Source organism: Bombus affinis, chromosome 13, assembly GCF_024516045.1.
Source record: "Bombus affinis isolate iyBomAffi1 chromosome 13, iyBomAffi1.2, whole genome shotgun sequence".
Taxonomy (NCBI): Eukaryota; Metazoa; Arthropoda; class Insecta; order Hymenoptera; family Apidae; genus Bombus; species Bombus affinis.
This window is the reverse complement of record NC_066356.1, coordinates 3,976,608-3,998,055: the sequence shown is the minus strand read 5'-3', so window position 1 is coordinate 3,998,055 and position 21,448 is coordinate 3,976,608. Positions and strand designations below refer to the sequence as shown.

Below are 21,448 nucleotides of genomic sequence, written 5' to 3'. Positions count from 1 at the left end.
TATCGATCTGGAGATCGTGCACTGGTCTCGCCAGGTTGGCTCACAACACCCAGCTTGGTTTCTCCTCGTTGTAACGTACGATAGAAACCAGCCGTAGGAAAACGGGAAAGTTCTGTTACACTTTCGATAAAATTGATCGAGTGGAGTCGTGTTTGATTAATTGCGCAATTAGGCGACAGCGTCGCGTCGATTAACGCTTTTCACTCGAAAGAAATGGTAACGTTCAGTAGCGTAAGGTGAGTTTTATCAATGACAAGATAATTCCAATTACTATATAGAGTTGTTGCACGTGAAACAGCCAATTTCTAATTTATTTAATTTAATCTAATTCAATTTATTGCCAAAAATATCCATTTTTTGTATATACGAAAGTATAAGCAGTCGCATATATTCTGCTTTTTAATAGATTTTACAGTTACCCTAAAATCTTGCGCAATTTAATGGTTAAATGCGCTACACGGAGATATGAAACTCGCAGATACACGTTTTCTGTTTTTAGACTCCAATCTATACCGTAAGAGAACTGTAAATTGCCGTCATACAGGCTTTACCCCGTTTATAGATATTATCACGATTTTCTCGCTTACAACGAATTTTCCAACGAGTCTCGTCACATGGCGTGTGAACGCCAAGGACCTTGATCATGTGTCACACGATACACATGGGGTAATGAAAAATGGATTTCCACGTGTGAGTGTGCTCTCGGGTAGACACAAGTACGCTCTCGAATACACGGGAATCTGGCCGTATATAAAATTTGCGCCACAATCTTCCTCTTCTTAACGGTTTATCAAGTTCTTCTTCAGTGTATACGTCATGCTACGTGATAAGCTGCTCTTTCTCTCTTTCTCTCTCTCTCTCACTCTCTCTCTCTCTCTCGTTGACCAGCGAACGATTTAATAAAATTCGCGTTTGATAAAACTGTCAAAGATGAAAGTTGACCGTGGATATCGAATTTAGAAATTCTACTCTGCCGTCTGGAACTTTTTTCGGGGATATTACTTATCGTTATCCTAACGGCCTGCTATTTCTCTGCTTCTCTTCCATCGTGTCTTTGCTTCCTGACTAAGATGCTGCTTTTTTATGTCCTTCTACTTTATCTCTCCTTCTCCTCTGCCAAAGGAAATGGATATCGACCTATGCTCCTGGAAATCACTTTCATCAATTTCCCAAAGGCTTCTTCCTGAATATCTCAACTTTGAAGAATGTTACGAACGTAGAGTATATTTTTCTTGCTTCAAACAAAAACGGGATTGCCGTTCCTTATTGTTCAATTAATTCAAAATTTCATTATATAGAAGCTTGAAGTTCTGATACTGGAAACATAATTTTTCTATTATATAAAAACTACCGAATATACTTTTCCACTATATTTCGTGCAAAACTAAACTTACCGCTTCCTGCGTTCAATTAATTCAAAGTTTCGTAATATAGGGTAGATATAGCTTTAAAATTTCATAACACAGCGTACAAAGAGTTTGCGCATAGCCGTACTATAAATTCTGTTCCTCGCCAAAAAATGAATTCTGTTATATAAAAATTCTTACAAATTTTAAAAGTCAAGCAATCCTATGTTAATTAAGAAAATTGACAGTCTACTCGGCATATTTATTAGCCGAAATTCTTTATAGAGACAAAGTATTCTTCGTTCAAATCCAATCATCGTAATACTTAACGTGGAATACAGTGTGTGTTGACGGAGATTTTCGATCTTTTGAAACTTTCCAAGATGACGAACAGATTTATCTATTGTACTATCAATAGGTGTAGAAAACTATCATCTATAGATAAGATACCGTAAAACTCGTCTCAATGTCGGAATTTAATAAGAATAGTTATAGCGAACGCAGCAACGTGAATGTCTGTGGAATTTGTGTGTGTAACGATGGATGAATAGCCAGGTCGTATAACCCTTTCGCCACTAACGGTACATATGCATGTATCCTATACAGTTTTTAAGAATTGCTAACGGTCAAATATCCTCCACATAGACTACTAATGAGGTACATATATATGTGCTGTGAGTAGAGCTCGAAATCTGAAAGTAGGAAATTCTTCTCTTCTAATAGTAAGTTACGGATCATTTGAGTAACTGTATGCATATATGTCTGTAATCGTTTTGAACAGTTTTCAAGACTTTTCTAATTTTCTTTATGGTGGTATAACAGTACAATATAGGCGTAATACTTAATTTTAACTATAGACTTCATCATAAATTGAATACAAATAATAATCGAATTTTCTTTGATACGTCCTTAAATTTTTATACCAAGTTCGAAAAATACCGCGAACGTAGAATACATTCGCTTCGAGCAAAAAGGAAATTGCCATTTTGGTGGAATTAATTCAAAACTTCAAAAGCCTGAACCTTTTCTTCGAACAAAACTTTTCCACTAGGTATAACTATTTATATGTAATATTTCTAATAGGCATAACTAATAGGAAAGCCAGCTACAGACAAACACTAATAAAATCTTGATTATTTTTAAAGGTGCAGTTTGAACAAACTGTTGATTTACCTGCTACACAAAGTTGTTCTAATTGGAATCAAAATTTCGCCTGTAACACGTATCTGCTAAATAAACGAAAGCAAAGAAATAATAAGATCGTGATCGAAAGATAAGGTATTTTGAAACGTCGAAATTTCCAGTGTAAACGATTCGCTTCCAAGGAAAAGGAATTTCACGGAAAATTGATCCCCGACGCAACACCGTCTACTTTCTCTACCCGTGAACCATAACCATCATCCTCGTACGTTGCCGCGGAACTTGTGTTCGCGGTGGAAAGCTCCATCTACTTAGCTGACTGTACAAAAGTTTCCATCGTGGCACGAGCTTGCAGTTAATCCATCCGTTTATCCTTCCACTTATCCGTCTGTCTGTCTCCAAAACGTGCGTTTACGCGGAAGCCTGTAGACACGGTTGCCACAGAATTCCCCGATAATTAGGTGTCGCCTCGGAAAATTATCCGTCGTGAATACAAGCATGGCGGCGGAGGTGGAGGAATAGGAAGATACAGAGAGAGAAAGAGAGAGAGAGTGAGAACGTTGGATGGCGTTCACGGTAGCGAGAATGATTAGGCGGAAGGTAATCTTATTAGTCGTTCGGCAGTCAAGCTTTCCTTTAAACCCCAACGCCCTTCATCTTTGTCGCGATCCTTCGCACCGTGGAACTTCGCTTCCCCCATTATCCTCATAGACGAGCCACCGTTCTGCGTACTAACGATGGATGTTTCGTGGAAAATACCAAAATCGCGATAGTCAACGACTTACCATGGCTTAGATACATCTCTCGTTTCTTGCCATCCGCTGCTGTTATATTCATCAGCAAAGATATAGGCTTACTCCGGGAATATCGTATCTCCACTTTTTGAGAAATTTGAGTTCCTACGTGCAACAGACAGTTCTCCACTGTGTCTTTATGTCGTAGAAAAATCACATTTAAATACGTATATACTTCACAAATTTGTCAAAGATATATAATATTTTTGTTTGTTTTATTTAGCGTACGTAGAGACATTTTCGAGAACTATGATTCTTCATTCTATGTAAACACCGGTATTAATTATGTTTTTATTGTATTTAACAGTTAACAGGCTTTACGTTTTATTTTCGTATTATCCGTGTCTAGAAGCCTTGAAATAAAAACGTATTTAATTCGAGAGTTTGAGAGACATTTTTATCCCACACATAGATCAGTAATCATGAACTCTGAATGGAATCTTTTTCGAACGAAATATCGATTACTAAGGGAGTCGAGTATCGCGATTAAAACCAGGCATTTAAATATTGGAACACACTTAAAGATGAGCGATATTTCGGTCCAGTTACGCTGTTGGAAACTGTTAACAACATATCGGTGGATCGATGGAAAAATATCGAGAATAGAAACGAAAGTGCTCGTTCATACTTTATGCAGAAGTTACATGCACAAATTACGTAATAAAATTACGTGAATACTCTAACAGTCTGCGAAGTTTCTCAACAAAAAATTATCCTTCATTTAATATCTCGCCCAATCATTGGTTTATTTCCCTCTTTGACAACTTCTTTGGCACCTTACGTTCGTAAATGTACAATGAGTTTTCCGCTTCTACGTATCTTATTTGTCACCGTATTACTTTTCATGGGAACTTGCCCAGGGCGTTTTTATTATTCAATGATATCGGACATAGCAACTTTACTCAGAGTTATTCAACTCGTAGACACAATCGTTTTTTTTCGTAAGAAAGAATATTCCGGGATAAACCAGGGAACAAATAACACGGTCGATTGCTCTTTTTCTTTATAAAATCACAATCAAACGGCAGAATGTAATCAGCATAAAATAAAATAATCCCGCCTTCGAAGGCAATATAAACCTTAACTGTCTTGGTCCAGCGTCGCGTAGAGGAACGAAAAGACAGAGAAAGAGAGAGGATCGAGTAAAATAACATTGAAATCTTTCAAAGTCTTGCCAGAAACGAGATTTGTATGCAGCTTATTATATTCTCTAACATAATTAGCAGTTGCGGTTTGTCAGACGACAACAGATACAAACTCAGATCCGAAGAAAGCCTTTTCCTCTGCTTCTAAATAATTCTCCCAAGGTATTTAATACGAGAGGAATATAATTGTTTACAGTAATTATCGTCCACCTTAGCAAAGTTTCTTGGCTAAGGTTTCAGAGTGGTGTGTCTATCATTAATATTCCGTAGAACGAGAGTTAGGCTAAAGGATTGTAAACCGGGGATCTATTAAAACGTTCGAAAGGAACGAGAGCGGAAACAACAATTACAACATCCGAGTAACTCAGACGAGCTCTGAACTGGAATCGTTTTATTTTCCCCGGGCGAATTGGAAAATCGTTAATAAATCGTGACAAATTGGAGGAATTTGCGCAGACCGTCCAATTAAATATGACCGAACGAATTAATATCACCGCGAATGGCTTCGTTAAGACACCGTCCTGCTCGAATTAGTACCACCCACCCTCGATCTTTTCACTTTCTCGCGAGGAACAGTGAAACGCGAAGGAGAGAGAGAGAGAGAGAGAGAGAGAGAGAGAGAGAGAGAGAGAGAGAGAGAGAGAGAGATCTATCCTTCGACCGCGTCCATAAATTTTGCGGCCGTTGAAGTTATTAACGTAATTACCAGTGAAAAGCTTAAGAGGATAGCTCGTGACGCGGCGTGGTGGTACTTCCCTTTTCGCACCCCCTGGTAATCGATCTAACGTTCGTTCGTGGCTCAGCAGAAAATAAAGGACACAAATCGGTTTTCCGGAGCTTGGGACGCGTTGAAATTAAACTGCACCGGGCCAATGATCGGCGGGGACCGGTGTGGTTGCGACGCTGTTGCCGCGCGTAATCCCGGATAATCCTTTAATTTTTGCGGATTCCATTTTACATTCTCCTGCATACAAGCCACGCGGTGCTTGTACGGCTTCAAACTTGCACACGGTAGCACGTAAAGACTGCTATTTGTACCTGCTGACGCATATATTAATCATACGCGAACCTGTTTGGATGGTTGGCACGCGTATATGGCGTTCACGTATCGATACATAGAGATCGCTATAGATCGTGTATCGAGAAGCGCGAGCGGTGCATGTTGAGTATCGATTCGTTGAACGTAGTAGAGTTTGTCTCTTCTTTTACACGTATCCGCTTCTCACGCACGCTGAAATTTACGGTACTACTTGCGATCCGTTTTTCCGCGCATTGATTGGTTTGGATATCGTTTATGCGGCTCGACAAGAATGCCGTTACACGACCATAATAAATAAGTTTCGTTAATAAACATCGGGATATCGGGGATTACGAGGCACGTCATAGGATTTGCGTTAACGCGACCGATAATCGGCTCCCGATTTTTCTACCGCTTTTCGTATTTCACCCAGTGCCCGCTCGTTGATCGTTTCATTGTGTTGCTTTTAATTCCATCATGTTTAATCATTGTTCGATCTGTCACGATTAAACGTGTGACGTACATGAATATTAATGTGCGAGTATTTGCGAGTGTCACATTTTGTACGGTTTTGAGCTTTTTTGTTAACAACTTTTATAAATATTATATGGTACACACTGCTATCACGTTGTAATGTTTTACCATTACGTCCGTAGAAAATGTCATTTTGTAAATCGAACATGTGGATTTGTAGTCACTACAAATCCCTGTAATTTAAAAACATTTAAAACATTTAAAAACAACATTCTATATTACGCATAAAGTTCGATTACATGCTGCCAAAAACAATCAAGAAACACCCGAGTGTATTACAAAGAAAATTACAAGTTCCGCTAACCGAAGAGGGTGATCGAAAATCGGTACCTATCGATAGCGGATATATCGACGCGCCGATTGTCTCGAAGATTCTTGATTAATCGATGCCCGAAGGGAGTTTGTTCGCTCGTACTCGATCGGATTATTACGTTTCCGCGATAAATTGCTGGCGTACTTGGCCAGACCGAGAGACTCACCTAAACTCACACTAATGTATGCATCGCGTGGGTTGTGACGCCTCGCGGGCACCTGTTTCGAGGGGTGCCTCTCGATGGTGGTCTCGATGTAGATCGGAAGCCAATTAATATCCACTGGCATCCTCCACTCTGTCCCTCCCTATGGCGAGCCACCGGAATATACCCCCGTTGAAACATAACTGCACGGACCGTGATATACTCGCGCCATGGGGCTCTCTTGTCGGCGATGGGACCCCATAAACCTCGTCATGCGATAACACCGTTAACCTGTAGTTACCTCGTTATTTTCTAACGGCCACCGTCTCGAGAAAATCGAGATTGTAACGAGACGAGAGAGCGCCTCTTCTTCCTACCGTGCTTTCTTTCCTTCTGGAATCTTTCGTGTGATTTACTCCGGCTTGATTTATCACGGCGATTCCCGCGGAAATTTACTAGCGCTCGAAGAGAGAGAGAAAGACTGGCTACTAGTTAGCTACGCTTATTCTGTCTTATCGCTTCGATACCAGCGCATAGACGATGTTGCGTTGTATGGTTTATGGAATTTATTAAGCGAATTCCTTTATTTCGCAGATACGTCGAAGATTATGGAGCGAGAATGCGGTCCTCCGTTGGTTGCTGTTATTAATTCTGATTGGTCGATTATTCGTTATACGGTAGTTCTAAACGTAGAATAAAGATCGGGCTCGCGATAAGAGTAAATTGCGGCGCGTCCAGTGCAACATATTTACTACCAAGACGTTAGAACTGTGTTTGTATTCTATAATAAGTATTTGTATATCTCCATCAGCCTGTGTACGTAGTTAATCGTCGTCTTATTGAATATTATAATTTCTTCCAATTTCTATTGTTTCCCGGTTTATCTTACAGGGGACCACCTTCAAGTTGTCCATTAATCGATATTCAGATAATCAATCATTCTATCGACCGATGTCCTGGCGATCGAAGTTCCATTGTACCATCGAAGCTTTAGGATCGTATTCGTATTCCATCATTTTTCATTCAAAGTTCCGCACACGCGGTTAACTCGCGGATCACTTTATCATCGTAACAATATCAAACGACACTCGTCAGGGGCAAAGTTAACATTCAGTAGCGCGTTAGTCGCTCCAGGGTGCACCACACCCTCTCAATTAAAAAGCCGCTGTGATTAGCCAGACTCCAGTGTAAAGGTTCCCAAAGCCTGCTGCTACAACACCATTAATAATCTTTAAAAAGGTGAACAGACCGTAGCGGGTCTGGCAAAAGCCACAACTAACGCGCTTTAGTTGGCCAAGTAAGTACTGCACGTGTCCTAACGAGGGTCTGTTCATTGTGCATATTCATTAGGACGTTCATTATGACCATTTGTCGTACGGCACATCATCCCTAAACTTCCAGTTTTTCCAGCAGCGGCTTCCAGTTTTTAATACACCACGTGACAAGAAATCTTGCTGCGACGTTGCATGCCTGTCAATGTTTCAATCTCCAGATCAATTAACTCTTTGATTTATAATTACTTTTTCAATTTATTCTACGTCAACTGCGATCTTTACTTTTCCCTTAGTACAAAAAACTATAGAATTTGGCATTCTATATAGAAATGTGATATTCGCACGTTTTTATATGCAATTCTTCGAGAGATCTTCCACGGAAGAAAAAAAATTAATTATCATGGCCGCAACATGGCAGCACGTTCAGGAAAGAACGTTTCGGGATACAATAAAAGGGAATGATGTAATTCCCTGAGGATGGCTTCGTATCGAGTCACCCTTCTTCCCTTTTTAATAAAGCAACTCCTGGATTTAACTGTTCCCTGGTCCTGTCAGTGATAAGAAATCTTCTGATTAGGGTGTTTGTCTTTCTGGACTAAGCTGCAGAGACTTCGCAAGTTATAAATCTCTCAGGGGGTACATTGATTAAAACACGATTTTTTACGCAAGAGATCATGGGAGAATTCCTTTCGCATTAATATTTTGGTTTGTAACACAATTTTTTATGACAAATATGAAATCTCAGAAATCAGAAAGCAAGAATTTTCATCTGCTGTGTGATTATTATATTTAATTAGCTGATACACACGGTGTTTGCCCGGAATCTTTTACAATCTTTTTTAACTCTTTGTATACCGTGGGGTCGAGTTGCGACAGATACGCGTATATACGATATCAGATACGACTCATACGCACATATGAGCCTTTCTGCTTTATCAGTTGTTTTCGCCGAACGCATATATGAGTTCATCGGCCAGATTGATGGTTAACGCAGAACGAGTATATGCGGCAATAATCTATAAAGGGTTTTAATAATACGATTTTGTGAACTTCTACTGGTTCGGTAAATGTTCTGTAGTTCGTGACACAACACCGATCGTCAGACAGCGATGTCACGAAGTTTCTGACATAACGGGGGACTCATATTGCCTCACTATATCGTGGCAACGATTCTAAACAAAACACGATCATAGCAAAGAAGATCGCTGTTGCGTTACAAATATCTGTAAACTGTCTCTACTTCATACTTTCTTCCCTCCTCTTGTCACAGGTTAATCTTTCACACGCGTACTAAACCCCGCTCGGGAAACGCCCTTTAAAAATGGGGAAAATCGCGTCAAAATCCGAACAGCGATTCTCGACATTAGCTCGAACATACAGACGCTTACCGGGAATTTTATTTTACGCTATGTATAGATACAATTTTCTTTGTTCTACTATGAATATTTCGCGATTTAAATTTGGTTTGACGAATAGGAAGAACAGAACAGGAAGAGAAACGTAAGAGTACGGCGATTGAACTCATACGAGGTGGACGAATAAAAATGGTGGCTTACGGTGGGTGAAAAATGAATATCACGATCTATCGAAAAAACAAAGCACGTATCGTAAAATCTTGATAGAAGAGTATGGGGGCTCGCTCGTTTCCAACTGGGAAACGGTTAATGATCACATCTAGATGCAATTGCGATAAAATATCGTTCTTGCGCCGGCAGGCAGGTCGGCTTTGGAGGAAATTGCGCCATTTTTTAACCGATAGTTAATAACGTGGATCAATTTTTTCGTTATCTGGCCACGAGCGGTTGTTAGCTGGTGCAATTAATGAGTCGCGTATTTTCGAAAGGAGTAGACACTGAGACGCGCCTCCCTGTCTCGATAGCTTGCGTCGTTAATGAGACAGAAATAGTAATGAACCGGCTTGGTTCTGTCGAGAGTATCGCGTGAATAAGTGAGGAATGAACAACTTTCTTTTTTCTTCACTTTCTTTTTCATTCCCTCTCCTTTTTCCCGTGGCACTTATCCAGATTTCCTGGCGCCCTTCGTTTCTCTGCGTCTCGTCATCTGTTAGGATTCTCCGAGCATGTTGAATGTGCGAAAACGTGTTGAGGATATATTTGTGGACGGAACATTCGAATAAGTATCGATCGATTAATTCCAAATTAAACACATTGGTAAAATCACGTGAATATTATTTATTCTCCATGATTTATATTTTGAATATAACTACGAAAATTATAGTTTTCTACTTTTTAACAATTAGCTTTGAAACTTCTGTTCTACTTCAGTTGGAAAAATATCATTTTTATACAGATATTATCCCCTTCCGAATCGTCATTGGTTGAAAAAGTGTTCTCCTATTACGGACATAGATTTTAACTCCAAGTTCCTCAGCTGATAAAATCAATCAATACAACACCGTTGTTTCAGTAGCGTGCAATTAATTATATTATTAACGTCTATGAACGTTTCGTATCCGAATTATTAAATCGAAATTATAATTTCACCCCGGTCGAAATAAATGCAGGCGGCATCATGAAAATTCATTCACGTTGCTAGACAGCGACGTTCATTGAATAATGGCTTTAATAATGTACCAATAACGAAACCTGTATAAATTCTTTGTGGACCAACGTATATGCTACTGAAAATGCAAAACGTCCCTGGACAATCAGGTTAATTTCCAATTGAATCTTCCGATGACAAAATTCCTTCATCCTGGGAAAAGTCGTTACATATTCCACGAACACGTTACACCGAAAAAACGTACGCAACACGCGAATGTAAAAGTCTCATTTTTACGATACGATTTCTAGAAAAATTTCTTTCTTCGTTGTGTCTTCGTCCCATGTACGCCGAGGAGAAATATTCGCGCGGAAGATCCTTGAACATAAGTTGGAAATTCTTCTGTAAAATCTGCGAATTGCGCGAATCTCTGGCGCGACTCGACTGGATCGCAATCCGAAACGTGATATTCCACAGGTAATGCTTGTTTCATGGGTGACAGAGAAGGAGCCGCTGGAAATCGATGCGCATGCCACGCGTTATCGTACCGAGGCACATTGTCGTCATTCGAGAAGGATATAGATAGAGAAAGGAACTAGAAACGGCCAATTAAGGGCGAGGATACCAGGTTCTGTGACTGCATGTTTCGTCGATTAGATACAGCTGGCCTACCGACGAATTCTTCGACGATGGTATAGTTTCGACTATTTTTATTGTCAATTATACCGAGAATGCTTGTAAATAAGCCTTCGAGGAATTGCCAGTGGCTATTTGGCAACGGATTATTTGGAAGCTTCGAATTCTGTTAATCGACAGATCCATCTGGTGGTAGTAGCGTATTGGAATTTTTAGAAAGCGGTACCGATATTCTATACAAGTTTCTGTTCCACATCGTCGTCGTTTTTAACGAGGATTACAAGGAAACAGTGTCACATTTTTTGTCCTATTAAAATAGAACACGTGAAGATCTTTAATAAGTAATTCGTATTTATTCACAAATTTTGGATTACGATCTGTTCTTTAATTTTCTCGTATAATACTCGTCACTAGCTTTTTACGAGAGATGATAAATACATCCCGTCCTTTTCGAAGTCTGAGCAGATGTGAAACTAAGTTATTCCCCGTACAGCATCGTTATATTAAAATAATTCCTCTTATCTACCAAGTGACACAAAAACCGGAGAATTAACAAAATTTCTGAACTTAGCGCGGTATTTTCTCCATGGTCCTCAAATAATGTTAATCAACTGGCGTGGAAATTTCTTTTGTTTTATTAAAGTCATACTTGGTAACTCCGTTGTTACGACACGAACTTCGCCGTGTTTCCACGCGACAGTATAAACTTGTTGAAATAACGCGGTCGGCGAAAACATTCCCACAACGCGTGATATACAGAAAGCTTGCTTCTGAGTTGGCAACATTTATGATACTTATATACCAGCACGATCCAGGTGTTTCGGGTTTCCCTGGCTATTAATTGTCAAAGCAGTCGACCTCTCCAAGTCATGTGTTTGCGTTGAGAGCAGACTTGTAACTGACGTATAACCGTGCGGGATTCGCGTTTCTCCACCGAGAGGTAAACATCCAGCGAAAAAGTGCAAGAAAGCCTCGTTCCTGTTCAGTGTGAAAAATTTCCCGCAAACACGGTACAACTAGCGAATTCTCCTTTTTTTTTTTTTTTTTAACATCTATAGTACTCAGTTGTTTTACGTGAAATTAATATAATATCTGACAATTAGACATGATTGTTTAGCTTTATATATAGGATCCAGCCGAATAACATGTCAAACGGGTAGGAGGTGATTTCCTGTGAAAGAACAAGAAATATAGGATAACATTTTTTCACCAGAGGCTTAGTTTTCGAGAAAATCGAGTTTGAAAGTTTATCGCGTATATGTACCTAAACACGGCTAATTCCATGAGAAAATAATCAATAGAATGTTATTTTACATGTGAAAGTAAATCGGAAATGAAGTTTTTTCATAAGGCGCTTTATTTCTGTGAAAAGTAAATTTGAGTTAGTTTATAGTTCATTTTGAACCATTCGTCTTTTTCCTGTTTCACTTTTTCTCCATACTTATCGTTTACAAGAAAAACGCTAGCTACTAATAGCGTGTATATCATGCATACCAAACAAATTTCCAAACATAGTTTTCTCGAAATCTAAGTGTCGGACGAAAAGATGTTACTCTACATTTCTTTCTTATTCTTTCACAAGCGATCATCTCCCACCCGCTTGACATGTTATTCGGCCATGCCTTGCATACTATGATTTACGTGTGTCTTTGCTTATCCTATGTAAACGCGACGTTTCTTAATCATAGTTATGAACCTACGTTTGTACATGATCATGTTAGACATCACAAGTCACAGCAGCTAAATTACCTGAATTGAAATATGAATTCTCATTAGATCCATCATGCTAAGCCTTTCGGAACGAAATATCGTATCTTCCGTCATTTGTAACTGTTTCTGAAGAACTGTATTCAACGTGTTATAACCGAACTTCCATAAAAATGAGATATATCACTTGATATCCTGTTAGAAAGCACATACTTTGATAATATCGAGCAACGTCGAAGGTAAATATCTCAATGTACGAATATAGCAATTTCATATTGCTTCGCTAAAATTCGGAGATTCTTATCGACGTTAACCTGACACGTTTCTCTCATTAAACTCTTAGTAAGTCGGCTTAAATCCGTATCTTATCATAATCCAGTCACATCGGCGAGTTTATCTTGAACCTCACTCTCTATAACGAGTAGACTGGTTCGAGGTTGAATTCGGTTTCATAGACGGTAAACGTAGAATCGTTAACGAGAGAGGCGCGAAATTTTCCGCACGATCGCACGGTTACGGTTTTTCGAATCGGTGGAATCCTCCTGCGAATGGAGCAGTCGCGTTGGGATACGTCGATTGAAATAAAAATTCGGAACGGCGTTATGCGATCGAACGAAGCGTCGCAGACGTTGGCCCGCAGCCAATTATAAATTTCCCTTTATGCAAAAGGTAGCCTGGCGTGCGCGTCTCTTCATGCAAATTTCTCAACGCAATGCCAAGCTAAAATTCCCACCGGTGGAGAAATTGTTGTCCGTGGTACACTTGGGGAAAAATCGAAGCGAGTCGCGATAGCGGCGAAATGAGCGAGAAGAGGATGACTCGTTACGCGAAACTTATTGAATATATATGTATCTCGGAGATTTGTTTCGACCAACCAATTTGAATATCGTTTTTACTGCTTTTTCTTCGCCTTCTCGTGATTTCCTTTTCCAGGCTAAATCGTGAATTTCTTCTCGATCGATCCTCGTTCGGGATTGGATATACAGCGCGAAAAAAATACAAGAGTTCAAGGGTTTCTAATTTCCACAGATAATAGGAGAGATGTTTAATGGAGGAAAAGTATATCTTTCACGTTGTTATAGCGACGATCAAATAGCATTGCCCCCGTTGTGACAAATTTGATATAGATAATATACAAAAATATGTAAAATCTCCATAGTGAACTTTTTATCATAGTATTGTATTTGGGGAGTAAAACAAATGTACTAGGTGCCGTAGTTGTATTCATAGAAATATGAATTTACATAGAAATTCCCAGCCTTACTAAGAACACAAAATGTAGAGTAACTCTGAAAATGTAAATTATATAGTTGGTAAGAACTTTCAGAAAGTATAAATTGAAGAGAAATCTGAACAAGAATATCCTCGATATGTGAAGACAATCGTCGAGTCAAATACGATTTGTGTTTTCACTCATCTAAAAAGATGCTTTACACGTAAACACTTAATAAGATAAGAGACAGACTGGAAGTGTCAGACCGATCTTTTTCCACCACCTTGTATGATTCGCGATATAGGGAAGTTCTTCTGGAAATATCGAATCGAAATTCTCGCGCACTGCAAACAAAAGAACGCGACATACTTCGCGTTAGTGTGCAAATACGACAGATATAATGTTTAGTTTACTTTCTGCACCGCTATACTCGATTTTCCCTGTCGCGATTCCGCGTACGTCAGCGGATGGCGATCGAAACGCAGAGATTGATAGCGGTTTGGACGAAAGAAGAGAAAAAAGGAGGTAAAGATTCCGCGAAATGAAATGTCGGAGAATGTATTTGGAATCGAAACTTTCATATCGGATCGCTGAAAATGATGCTTTTGAAAAAAGATAAATTTTCCTCGATATCGATTTTCTACTTTTTGCAAATAGTTGCACAGAGTTCCAGTCTATACGGCGGGGAAAAAGAAGAGTGGCAAGAAGAGCGGAATCAAACACGGGAGAACACGGTATATTTTTACAGGTCACCGAGCGCGCGAATTTTTCTTTCGTGGAAATACAGTTGGAAAAGAACGGTATATGCGCGATTTGTCACGGGCCTCCCCGAACGGGGGCTTCCTTCGGCATTAAAATGGCAAGATAAATTTTACGACACGTCATTGCGCGTGTTGTTTGCCAAATAAAAAGAATGCCGCTCGATTGTCGTAACTTGAATCTCTTTATAGCCTTGCACACGGGTTTCGCTTCTCGGAAGCTTAATGCTAGACAGCGTTATCGCCGCTGCGAATAAAAATATCCTGAATAATTCTTGACAGAGCGTCAATAAGATTGATATATGTACATTTTCCAGTAATAAATGTGTGAAACAGTTATGATTGAACGGTGATTATTGCGTAGGTATATTCTTTAATGCTATCTTTCGAAGCGTTGCATGTGGCTTACATTCTGCTCCCTATGCATTTGCGCGAATAGTTAAAGTGAAAAGGGAAGATCGATTATGATTGACGCAATTCGTTCGATAGTTCCGCTTGATCTGTTCTATTGAGTGCAAGGCTCACACAAGGAAACGTTATAAAATGATTCTATTGTCTGGTTCGAGTTGAAACGTTCCTGGAGGTGGATGAAACTTTCAGCGGGGAAACTTAGTTTTAGTAATTTCGATATCGTACGTTTGGTTGACGCCTAAATCTGTTGATCGTCAGTTCTTATTTTTGATAAGATGGAAATAAAAAATAATTAAAGAAATTCATCACCTGTCATAATGTCAACGTCGACAAAACGTACGTCGAAGGAATTTTCAAAATGTAGAATTTTCCAGTTTATTGTACCGAACACCTCAATCGTGAGATTCGAGACTTTCGTCTCATATCATATAACGTTAATAAAGTTCGGATAATAAAGTTGAGACTCATAGATATGACCACGATAATTCATCTAAGACGCAAACTAAAGATTAACGGATTTTATTATCAGTCTTCAATACGAACACGAATCAACAACATGTCTATCAATTAATCCTAACTTGGGAATTACGCTAGAAACCGTTATTGATGGAAACCGACATGATTTCGTCACCTTTGAATCGTTAACTCTTATCTTCGTGGCAGTATCGGTCGTTTGCGTGGCGCGTTTCCCCTTAAATCTCAGTTAAACGTAACGCGGCAGGCACATTTTCGGTCCGGCGACGTAGCAACCGATCAGAAATTGGCCTATGGTAATTTCCCTCGTTTCTCTTCACCGGTTGGAATCATGCCGGCGCAGATCTCCGGTGCTCTTTTTTCATTTGTCGTTCACGAAATTGCCGAATGCACAGGGGCACACGTGCGCTCCTACAGGAATGGATGTTTTCCTGGCTTCAGGAATTCCGTATGAATATTTATGAGCGACCATCTCGACCTGGGCGCGGTGGATGGAATCTCTGTTTCCCTCCTTCTCTTTCTCGTTTCCATCTTTTTCTCGTATTCTTTCCTACTCGATACATTCCCTCTTCTTTCCGCCTTGTCGTTTTGAATCCCATCCTCGGCTTTCGTCTAGCCATTCGTCTATCCATTTCCCTTCTTATAACATCGCTGCCTCGCTGTATCTTCATGCTACTCCATAATCGTTATAAAATCATAGTTTCGCTTCTATAAACATCGTTAAAGCCGAGATCGTGGCGGTCGTTCTGGGGAGATGGAATTAACGGTAGAATGGTTCGAGAGCTTCGAATCCGCTTCATCTAAAACTTTTTCCTTTTGCCTTGCAGCGGCTTATGAGCCTTTTTTGTCAACCTCGCTTCATCTCCTCCCCGGTAAATTAAAAAACTGAACCAATCGATCCTTCAGGTGTTTTTCCATGCCATTGGACCTCCGGTAATTATCGTTACCGTGTTTGCGTGGCGATACCAAGTATTTGTAATTCCCGATTAATATTCCGTTTAGAAGATTATTAAAAAAAGAAGAAGAAAAAACATAAAGAAGAAAAAAGAATGGAATAGTTCGAGAATTAATAGTCTTGATGCAGTTTACGATATTGATAGTTTAAAACAAAATACACAAGTTTACCGCGCGTGTATGAGAAGTCACTGTTCTGTAAGGTTATCCAATTAGCGATGAAACGTTAAGTGAGCTTACGTATCCTGTGGCCATCGCATTGATAATGACCGTGCAAATATGCAAATCAGCGAATTTGCATTGAATTTTAATCTTCAAAGCGTGGCAAAGTTTTGGCAAATTTTGTGCAAAAATTGCATCGCCCAGGCCCGTCAGTTCTTCTGCAGTTTGAAAAATTTTCGCAGCTACCTTTTTTCAAAGTTAAAATGACCGTCACACTGAATCGTTTACACAATTAATTTCATCGATTTTTACGCTCAGAGGTAACGGATACGACTGTAATTAAGTAGAACGAAGCTAGTGGTGTCACGATTTCTTCGAACAATTTTATCTTTTCTTTATCGTCGCGGCACTCCGTTTACGATTTTACGAGATACCTAATTCGTTCCTCTTTCGTTCGGGTTTAACCGAACGCGTTCGTTCTCTCTTCTAACATGCCGTTTTCTTTCTTTTATTCTGCTCGTTTGATTTCCCCGTGTGCAAACGTAGAAACATTCTTTCTATTCTACACGTGAATACTACTTCGACTACTCGAATTTCTTCAAAGTCAATAAATGCACTTTTACGTAGCAAAACAATTGTGATACGTGAGTCCAATGCTGTAGTTCGCAAATGTGCAACCGAGAAATTTAAGTGTTTTCAAACGCTTTACCCTGTCCTTCGACTTGCACTTTTTATGTCTCGCCTGGGATCCCTTGAAACAAGGTTTAGCGAAAGAGATGAAATCTTCTCTTTATACACTTTCCAGTAGACTACAACTGTTCTACACCACATTCTTGTTTATACGGTAGACCAATGGAACAGTGAATTTTCAATCTGTTGTTTCCGCAAATTTAGGAAGTGACGCGCGAATATCATTATCATCCCTTGCAAAGATAAAACTAAAAAAAAAATTTTTATAATAAAAAGTTTAATACAGGCGGGTTTCATTTTGGTAGAAATTTTGTAGATTCACTACAACCGAATTAACGATTTCGTGTCAAGTAAAACAGTCAGGTGGTTTGTAATATGTAAATCAGGAATTTTATCCGTTTTATTATCAAATTTGTTTCTATTATGCAAGAGCGTTTAGTGACTCGTGACTTGTAAATATTCGTTAACGATATTAATTGAATTACGCAAAAAAGCTGAGATATTAATATCGAATGTAACATTAATGCGGCGTAATTACTGCGAGTTCATTATGCAAGTACTCTGTTTAAATACTCCACTTCAACAATATGAACTGTTCCATCTCTGCTGACCTGTTACGCAATGATAAATTATTACAACAGAAGATGTGTACGATAGAGTGCTTCACAAATTTCGAGATAAAATAATCAGTTTTATTAGTTAGCACAGCAAATAATGCAATTTCCTTTCCCGGATACGACATCTGTTTGAGTCATATCTCGGACTGATATGAACCGCTCGAGGTGCAGTTCGGAACTGAAGCATTAGGGCCTTGTTTCCGGCGTGGAAAAACTTTCCTGCACTCCTCCTTTTGTCACAGCCTGCTTTCTGAAACTTATTTCCAGATATCGATCCAATTTTTTTAGTCGTGTCTTTTTGCCGTGCCTCTTCACGATTCGGTTCGATTTCAACGGAAATGGTAGCATGGATGCAGTTTTTAGACCGCGAGAAGTTCGATGAAAAATACCTGTCTCATCCGTCTTTCTCTTAAAGAATCGTTCTCATATTTTCAACGAACATACCGAAGGGTTTCCTCCCACCAACGTACCAGAGATCTTTTCTTCGCCTTTCTCTCTATTATTTTTCGCCATTTTCTACACATTTTTACGACAGAAGACAAACTCGAAGAAAGGACACCGTGAGAAATTTATTTCTATTTCTGTTAACATCGAAACTACCGACTAAGGTGTAAAATGAAGAAGTGATCTTTTAACTATTTATGTATATTTTAGAAACAATCGTTTAAACCTCCGAAAATGTGCTCTATCGAATCTACGACGATTCGAGAAAATTCTCACGTCGCAAGGTACACTCGGTTTTCGTAGAACCAGTATTTTGGCCTAGTTCACCATGCTTTGAGAAGTCTACTTCTTATTCAACCCAAAACTAGATGTTCGTTCTGCCGGAAAATGTTCGTTCCATCTCATTTCCTTCGAGGAAAGGCGAATTCCGAAAATTTTGGAACACCAGATTCTCTCTCAGGTCGTGGCTTGAAACCTGATTGCCCTAATTCCATTCTCACAGACGGAAACCTTCCAAAATTCTCGGTAATTCACGTCAGTGTAAATTCGCTTCAACTAACAACTGTTTTCCAAGTTCGATCTGACCGGTCGAACTCAGCCATCGCTTGTCGCAATGCAATATAGATTTTACGCTTTTCCTGACGATAGTAACTCTCGAATCTATGCCCAATATTTAAAGAAACTGATTTATTTGTTGAAACTATCGAGGAGCTTCAGGCGTTATTGAACAATGAATCTTGAATTTTGTGGGATTGTAAGAATTATTCTAAACATGTCCGCTTTTATATTTTCTCAAATTTCGCTATGGGATTTTTCAAACAACCCAATAACATCGAACGAAATTTCCTAGATATGTAAAAATAATTTTCAAACGAGATCATAGAGTATAAAGGCACCAGTAGTAAAATATTAATAACACCAACAAATATTTTATTATCGTGGTATTTATTCAACTTCCTTTATTTCTATTTTCGCAACGAAATTTTCCTTCAGACAATTATAAATTCGCACAATAGCGGAGAGTGTAACTGGCAGTAAAAATTTATCGCGAAAGCATATTCAGGATGGTCATAAAAATATTCCAACGTGAAAGTAAATTTTACGTACACTAGATACGTACATTTAATTACATACTTTCTAGGCTTTCGAAAATTTTTACGTAACCGTCCGCCTAAACAAGAGAAATATGCAACGACGAAGCAACAGAACGTTCTTGTCCACAAATTAGCGACACATTTACGTACGTTCTTATAACGTTCTTCGGAAAATTTCTTTGCGCATTATCTCCGCATCAACCCCACGAAGCTCCGCAACCATCTACAGTTGTTCAAACTGCAAATGAGGCGAACTTTCTTCCAATATGCTTATCGCGACTAGCTTCTGGATACCAAATAAAACGCATTTGAAGTTTACATGCCGACGCGGTTGTTACTTGTTCTGCCGTTTCGAGTTTCCCGTTTTGTAACAGTACCTACCGCTTGGTAAAAGTTGCGAGCTGATTCTCGCTCCTGAACGAATACCATCGATAGCTTGTTTATCGAAACTTTCCTGCCCTGAATTTGTTCTGAATTTTCCACCGTGTAGCTGGTATGCCGTTTCGGATGAGCTCGTTGTAGTTTTCGAAAGTCGAAGGAATAAAACTTTAGTGGAAAGTGATGCCGCACGACGTAATCGAATTTTTAATTTGAGGAAACTGTCGTGTATAATCGATTTTAGTAGACTGTGGATTTTTATACAAATTCATATTTTTAGGAAATATGATTGAAAAGATAGAAGCTAGCTAGAGAATTTGTTTTACCTACCAACTATTACAGGAATACTGTACCTCGAATATTTCACATATCTTTTCATATCGTGTATCGAGCAATTTTGCGCTCTGAAATTTCTTATGAATGCGTAAAAACCTGCGACCTATTGATTAACGAATTACAGAAAATTTTTATTGAGAAAGCTTTTGAAACCAAAACTTTCCAGAAGCGATACATGAACTGTGAAAAAGCTTCAAAAGAGGTAGAAAGAGGTACTTGATTAGTATAAAACGTTTTTCGCACAAAAGTGTTTCTATTCATCCTATTTCGTTGCAGTAACTAACAAAGGAAACCGGTGTGCAAAGAACAGGATAGGAATAAAAGAGAAGAGTAATACACGGATTCCAGAAAAATTGTGGCGTTAATGGCCCCGTAATATCGGGCAAATCGCGGTATAATTCAGCATTGGGGCGATAAAAGTTACGTAAATTCGGGGATAAAAGGAGGTTAGGCGAGCGTTTTTCCAGGTTGGTTATCCAGGAATGAGACGACTCGTTTCCTGGCCGTTCGTTTGCAATTCTTTCGTTCTCGGTTGGATCGTGCACAGAGAGAAAGACAGAGAGAGAGAGAGAGAGAGAGAGAGAGAGAGAGAGAGAGAGAGAGAGAGAGAGAGAGAGAGAGAGAGAGAACACAGAGGGAAAGGCGAATTGTTAGAACTTATCACGAGTTGTCCCGAATCCCGTGAAATTTTCTACCAAGCGTCTGCTTTTAAATGCTTGTTGGTCTCGAGGACGAGGAACTCTTTCGAGGGCAAGAGGAACACCCAGCCTTAATGGGAAATAATAAGGAACATGGTCGTGCGGAGCACTTCCAGCCATCTGCACTTCGAGCAGAGATACGAGTACCAGGGCCGTACACATCGATGATCTTTACACACCTATGTTGCGTATATCGACGTTAAAGTCCAACGAGATGTTTTACGACCTCGAACAACACGATTTCGAGCCTCCACGTGTACAACGACCGAGTGTTTCGAAGTTAATCACTGTCTCGATAAGATTTAGTGGCGTTTTGCGAGATTTATGAGGGACAATCGGAAACCGAATGAAAAGAATTTTTAGCACGTTGACGACGCGTGTCGCGTCGGGGTTAGTTTTCGAACAATGGCTCGACCGACTTAATAGATGGATTTTTACCAATTTAATTTATGGTGATTATTAATAATTTGTGTGTACAAATATATAAAGTTGAATAAAATTGTATGTACAATGATGTTTGTTATTAAATTAGAAGCGCGTTGCACAAATCCGTCGAACGTATAATAAGTTTTAAGGTATATTCATTCACATAGCCTGTCAAAAGAATCTTCGTAACAATATCTAGCTTTTCTCTTGCTTTGTATAATTTGTACATTACACGTTGACTT

The 21,448-nt window shown here is 39.3% G+C and overlaps 1 protein-coding gene and 2 long non-coding RNA genes across 3 annotated transcripts in view; 2 read left to right on the top strand and 1 right to left on the bottom strand.

Annotated features, from left to right (window-relative positions):
- Positions 1-21,294, top strand: LOC126923724 (uncharacterized). The gene is made up of 2 exons (XR_007713289.1): positions 1-20,621; positions 20,670-21,294. It is a non-coding gene; the product is annotated as an uncharacterized LOC126923724 (long non-coding RNA).
- LOC126923718 (uncharacterized) overlaps positions 1-21,448 on the bottom strand; it is a 231,713-nt gene that overhangs the window by 79,448 nt on the left and 130,817 nt on the right. The gene's annotated exons all lie outside the window — the stretch shown is intronic.
- The window catches only part of LOC126923697 (trichohyalin), a 163,206-nt gene that overhangs the window by 16,649 nt on the left and 125,109 nt on the right, over positions 1-21,448 (top strand). The gene's annotated exons all lie outside the window — the stretch shown is intronic.